The following is a 6,422-nucleotide window of genomic DNA, read 5'->3' on the forward strand; positions in this document are numbered from 1 at the left end:
TAATTACTCATCAACTATGGGTTTCCAAGGTGTGATTTAGGATTTGTGTGTTAGTCTGAAAGTACTTAATTAGTTAAATACCATAAATTTCAATTCTGCTAAAAAGTATATTTTGGTCAAAAATTATGTAAGGCTTAAGACTTACATTTTTGGTGGTTTTGGGCCAAAAATTAGATTTTGCTGAAAATCACAGTATGGGTACTCCTCATCTTGCTGCTTATGAATATGTGGCCCTCGATTCGATTGCAGAGTAATTAGTGGCCAAAATAACCCCTGAAAAATTTTACTGACATATATCAATGCTAATTTCTCATCAACTATGGGTTTCCAAGGTGTGATTTATGGTTTGTGTGTTATTCTGAAAGTACTTAATTATTTGAACCCCTTAAATTTCAATTCTGAGAAAAAAGTATATTTTGGTCAAAAATTATGTAAGGCTTAAGACTTACATTTTTGGTAGTTTTGGTCCAAAAATAAGATTTTGCTGAAAATCACAATATGGGTACTCCTGAGCTTTCTGAATATTATTATGTGGTCCACGATTCGATTGCAGAGTAATTAGTGGCAAAAATGACCCTTGAAAGATTTTACCGACATTTTCAATGCTAATTACTCTTCAACTATGGGATTCCAAGGTGTGATTTAGGGTTTGTGTGTTTTTCTGAAAGTACTTAATTAGTTAAACACCATAAATTTTAATTCTGCTAAAAAAGTATATTTTGGTCAAAAATTATGTAAGGCTTAAGACTTACATTTTTGGTGGTTTTGGGCCAAAAATTAGATTTTGCTGAAAATTACAGTATGGGTACTCCTCATCTTGCTGCTTATGAATATGTGGTCCTCGATTCGATTGCAGAGTAATTAGTGGCCAAAATAACCCCTGAAAAATTTTACTGACAATTATCAATGCTAATTACTCATCAACTATGGGTTTCCAAGGTGTGATTTTAGGTTTGTGTGTTATTCTGAAAGTACTTAATTATATAAACCCCTTAAATTTCAATTCTGAGAAAAAAGTATATTTTGGTCAAAAATTATGTAAGGCTTAAGACTTACATTTTTGGTGGTTTTGGGCCAAAAATTAGATTTTGCTGAAAATCACAATATGGGTACTCCTGAGCTTTCTGAATATTATTATGTGGTCCACGATTCGATTGCAGAGTAATTAGTGGCAAAAATGACCCTTGAAAGATTTTACCGACATTTTTCAATAATAATTACTCTTCAACTATGGGATTCCAAGGTGTGATTTAGGGTTTGTGTGTTATTCTGAAAGTACTTAATTAGTTAAACACCATAAATTTTAATTCTGCTAAAAAAGTATATTTTGGTCAAAAATTATGTAAGGCTTAAGACTTACATTGTTGGTGGTTTTGGGCCAAAAATTAGATTTCGCTGAAAATCACAACATGGGTACTCCTGAGCTTTCTGAATATTATTATGTGGTCCACGATTCGATTGCAGAGTATTTAGTGGCAAAAATGACCCTTGAAAGATATTACTGACATTTTTCAATGCTAATTACTCATCAACTATGGGTTTCCAAGGTGTGATTTAGGGTTTGTGTGTTAGTCTGAAAGTACTTAATTAGTTAAACAACATAAATTTCAATTCTGCTAAAAAAGTATATTTTGGTCAAAAATTATGTAAGGCTTAAGACTTACATTTTTGGTGGTTTTGGGCCAAAAATTAGATTTTGCTGAAAATCACAGTATGGGTACTCCTGATCTTGCTGCTTATGAATATATGGTCCACGATTCGATTGCAGAGTAGTTAGTGGCAAAAATGACCCTTGAAAGATTTTACTGACATTTTTCAATGCTAATTACTCATCAACTATGGGTTTCCAAGGTGTGATTTTGGGTTTGTGTGTTATTCTGAAAGTACTTAATTATATAAACCCCGTAAATTTCAATTCTGAGAAAAAAGTATATTTTGGTCAAAAATTAAGTAAGGCTTAAGACTTACATTTTTGGTGGGTTTGGGCCAAAAATTAGATTTTGCTGAAAATCACAATATGGGTACTCGTGAGCTTTCTCAATATTATTATGTGGTCCTCGATTCGATTGCAGAGTAATTTGTGGCCAAAACGACCCTTGAAAGATTCACTGACATTTATCAATGCTAATTACTCATCAACTATGGGTTGCGAAGTTGTGATTTTGGGTTTGTGTGTTATTCTGAAAGTACTTAATTATATAAACTCCGTAAATTTCAATTCTGAGAAAAAAGTATATTTTGGTCAAAAATTATGTAAGGCTTAAGACATACATTTTTGGTGGTTTTGGGCCAAAAATTAGATTTTGCTGAAAATCACAGTATGGGTACTCCTGATCTTGCTGCTTATGAATATGTGGTCCTCGATTCGATTGCAGAGTAATTAGTGGCCAAAATAACCCCTTAAAAATTTTACTGACAATTATCAATGCTAATTACTCATCAACTATGGGTTGCGAAGTTGTGATTTTGGGTTTGTGTGTTATTCTGAAAGTAATTAATTAGTTAAACCCCTTAAATTTCAATTCTGAGAAAAAAATTATATTCTGGTCAAAAATTTTGTAAGGTGCAAGACAGGGGTGTCAAACTCATGGCCCACGGGCCAAATGTTGCCCTTGGGATGGTCAGGTGTGGCCCACTGGATGACGGTAAAATTTATCATCCCGTGAAATTATGAAAAAAAGTAGATATAATCATGTTTATTTAGTAAAATGAATTTGACATACTTAAGATGACACAAACCCAAATGAGGTATTCCTGGTAAGCCAGGCAAGGCATTGTGTGAAGCTGTAAACTTCAATCCTACAAATATGTGAAATAGCACTTGTGTTGGGCCTGAAGAGGGTAACGAAAATAAGAATTGACCCTCGAAAGGTTTTGAGTTTGACACCATTGATTTAGATCAACGGCTCCAGGGGTTTATGGGTTCGGTGGCTCAATGTTTCGGTATCACTTGTTAGTTATGATGGTTTTATTGAATTATTATTATTATTATTATTAGTAGTAGTAGTAGTAGTAGTAGTAGTAGTAGTGCAAGATGTTTCTACTCCAGACTCGCGGAGCTGATCTCCGAACAGAAGCAGCAGCCCAGAAGTTATGTTGCAGCCTGGATGAGATGTCGACTGTCCTTCTCTCTCCTTCGGTCGGCTTTGCTCTGCCTTAGGGGAACGAGAGCTTCTGCCCCTACTCCGACAACTGCTGCAGATATTGACTATGAGGCTACAGTCACTGAATGCCGCATAGATCTGCGGCTCAACTAATTTAACACAGTTAGGTAAATAAATGGTGGCGAAGGTGTGGCTATTGGGGGAGGCTGGAGGCCACGTAAAAGTAGTCGTAGTAGTAGTAGTAGTAGTAGTAGTAGTAGTAGTAGTAGTAGTAGTAGTAGTAGTATTATAATTGTTATTATTATTATTATTATTATTATTATTATTATTATTATTATTATTGTTATTATTTTTTTTATTAACATTATTATTATTATAATGGGTAGCCTAATTATTGTTGTGTGTCTATTTGTTCAGATCTGGTGAAAAACTAACCTTGGTGAAGCCTTCGGCGTGGGTGTGGTAAGTGTAGGAGGAGTAATAATAATAATAATAATAATAAGCCTGCTGTGTGTGTGTGGGGTGGTGTGTAGCCTTCTGTATGTATGTATGTAATAATAATAATAATAATAATAAACGGTTTATTAATAGAGCTGCAGCCGGTGGCTGAAAATATACAAACTTACATGTGAGTTAGATATATTGATATGCGTTCAAGACATTTACCAGGCTGTACAGTACATAAATCAGGAGTTGTTTATTATTTTAACAATAGATGGGATGGTGCTATTCTTATATCTATCGGTGAGGGCTCTTATGGGCTGAATTTTGTTGTAGTGGCGGATTGTGCGAGGTGGGCGGGGGACTGCCGATGGCAGGAGGTGGCGATGACGAGGGTGGTGCAATAGTTGGCTGCCAAACCTTTCCAGTGCTTGGTGGTGGAGGTCACTGTGGGATGGCATTTCCAGGGTGGGGAGTGGTGTAGCCGGAATAGTCAGTGCCGAGCATGCTTCTGCAGGCCCTTTTCTGTACCTTCTCTAGCTGACGTTGTTGGGTGGAGTTGAGGGAAGACGACCAGGCCGGTGACGCATACGTTAGTTTGGGGAGAATAAAGGCGTTGTAGATGGTCCTCAGCTCTGGCGTGGGTGCCTCAAGTGACCTAAGTCGTCGTAGCATGTAGAGACGGTATGAGGCTGCCTTGACTGTGTTATTTACATGGGCCTTCCAGTCAAGTTTGTTGTCTATAGTAACACCCAGGAGTTTGGCAGACTGCACCAGCTGGAAAAGATGGGTACCCACTGTGACTGCTGGGGCTTGCACTGGAGTGGTGGCTGTATTGATGTGCATGACTACGGTTTTTGTGTGGTTGATAGTGACCTTGTTCTCCTAAGTCCATGCCTGTAGCTTGTCCAGGGTGCCTTGTAGCTATGAGTAGTCTGGTGTGGTGTTGTCCACTGAAACCCCCACAGTGCAGTCATCCATGTACTTCCACCTGTGAGGAGTGTCCGATAGAGTGTGGTTGATCAGGATGAGGAAGCACAGTGGTCCCATCTTGGTCCCCTGGGGAACACCGCAGGTGAGGTGTTGGAATGTGGAGACCAAGCCCTGATACCTCACTGCCTGGCGACGTCCACTCAAGAAATCAGTGAGCCATGAGACCAGGTTGGTGGGCAGCCCTAGTGCAATGGCCTTGTTGAACAGTGTAGTGATCAACAAGGTCAAAGGCCTTCCTGAAGTCAACAAGGGCAACGGCCAGTGATGTCTTACGTTTCTGCAGGTTTTTGTGCAGAAAATCCAGAAAGCTCACAAAGCAGTGTGATGTAGAGGAGGTCCTCATATTGCCAAATTGCTGTGGATTAATTGACTGATAGATTCTGGCAAATGCCCACTCAAAAACAAAGTCCTCACAAAGTAGACTGGGTATGGGGGTAATGGCAACTGACCTGAGGTCGTTAAGGGACTGTGGGGTGGTGACCTTGGGGATGGGGGTGACAAATGCGGTTTTCCATTCATTAGGGCATTTGCTTTGTCTGAGGGATGCATTAATATATAATAGAACAGAGGGGGGTGGCAAGTTCGACTGCAAACTCCTTGTATATTTTGGTTGGAAGGTCAATTGGGGTCGTGGAGCGTTTGGATTTAAATTTCAGGAGTTTGTTGGCGATTTCATATGGTTGAACACCGGGAGGGGGGGAGGGAGAAGGTACGCCGGGAGGAGAGTGAGGCCAAGACTGGGTAAGGTATGACATATGGTAGCAAAATGGTTATTAATTATCTCAGCTGCCTCCTCACTAGGTAAATGTGAGATGAAAGGAAGTGTGGGAGACTGACGGTTGAGACCACAGAGATCTTTTACCTTGGAGTACCACTGACCGATGCCGACTTCCTTGAGGCTGGGCACTTTCCTGGGATAATAAGTCTTCTTGGCCGACTTGATTTCCGTGATGACCTGGTTACGTAGACTTTTCTACAGGCGGTTGTTGGTGTAGTATGCCTTGTTGCGCTGCTCAATAAGTCATTTTATGCGGGGCGTAATCCACGGGACATCATCGGGGTGGGTCCTCAGTGTTTCGGCTGGAAAGAAGTGGTGGTAGGCTTTGGTGATAGTGTCCAGGTAATTATCCCATTTGTTCTGCACATCGTCTACCGTGGTCACTTCAGTCCAGGGATACCGGGTTATCCATTGTCCAAAACGCCGCATAGCAGAGTCGGGGGTGGGTCGGTAAGTCCTGGTGGCAACTGGCGGTGGTGAGAAGGTGGGGGTAGGTGACCACAGTAGGGACAGGTGTGGGCTGCGTCCCATGGGAGGCAGCGGCTGGGGGGGGGGAAGGTAGTGGTTACCGAGATCAGTCGTATGTATGTATGTATGTCTGTATGCATGTATGTATGTATGTATGTATGTATGTATGTATGTACAGTTGTATGTATGCATGTACAGTTGTATGTATGTATGTATGTATGTATGTGGTGTAATGGTCAACATCCTCACCTCGCAAGCGAGCTGACCCGGGTTCGATCCCCGGGCAGGGTGAAACTATGGGCAAGTTTCTTTACGCCATTTGCCTCAGTCTACCCAGCAGTAATTGGGAGCCTGGATGTTAATCGATTTGCGGATCGTATTCCACTGTAATGGTTAGCCAGTGCAGTTGGCGAGTTGTCCGGTCTTCTCGGACTCTTCCTTGATACTGTGGTCATGCAGCTCGTTAACTTAGGGTGTGGTTGTTGAGCTGGCGATAGCTTCTACACCTTAAACAAATTCACGCCGAGTTGGCCCTAGAGCCGGCCATCCTCGATTTCGAGGGTCATCCATTATTATGTATGTATGTATGTATGTATGTATGTATGTATGCATGTGTGTATTTATGAATTACTTCAGCA

The sequence above is a fragment of the Homarus americanus genome, unplaced genomic scaffold (genome assembly GCF_018991925.1).
Source record: "Homarus americanus isolate GMGI-L3 unplaced genomic scaffold, GMGI_Hamer_2.0 scaffold13381, whole genome shotgun sequence".
Classification (NCBI taxonomy): domain Eukaryota; kingdom Metazoa; phylum Arthropoda; class Malacostraca; order Decapoda; family Nephropidae; genus Homarus; species Homarus americanus.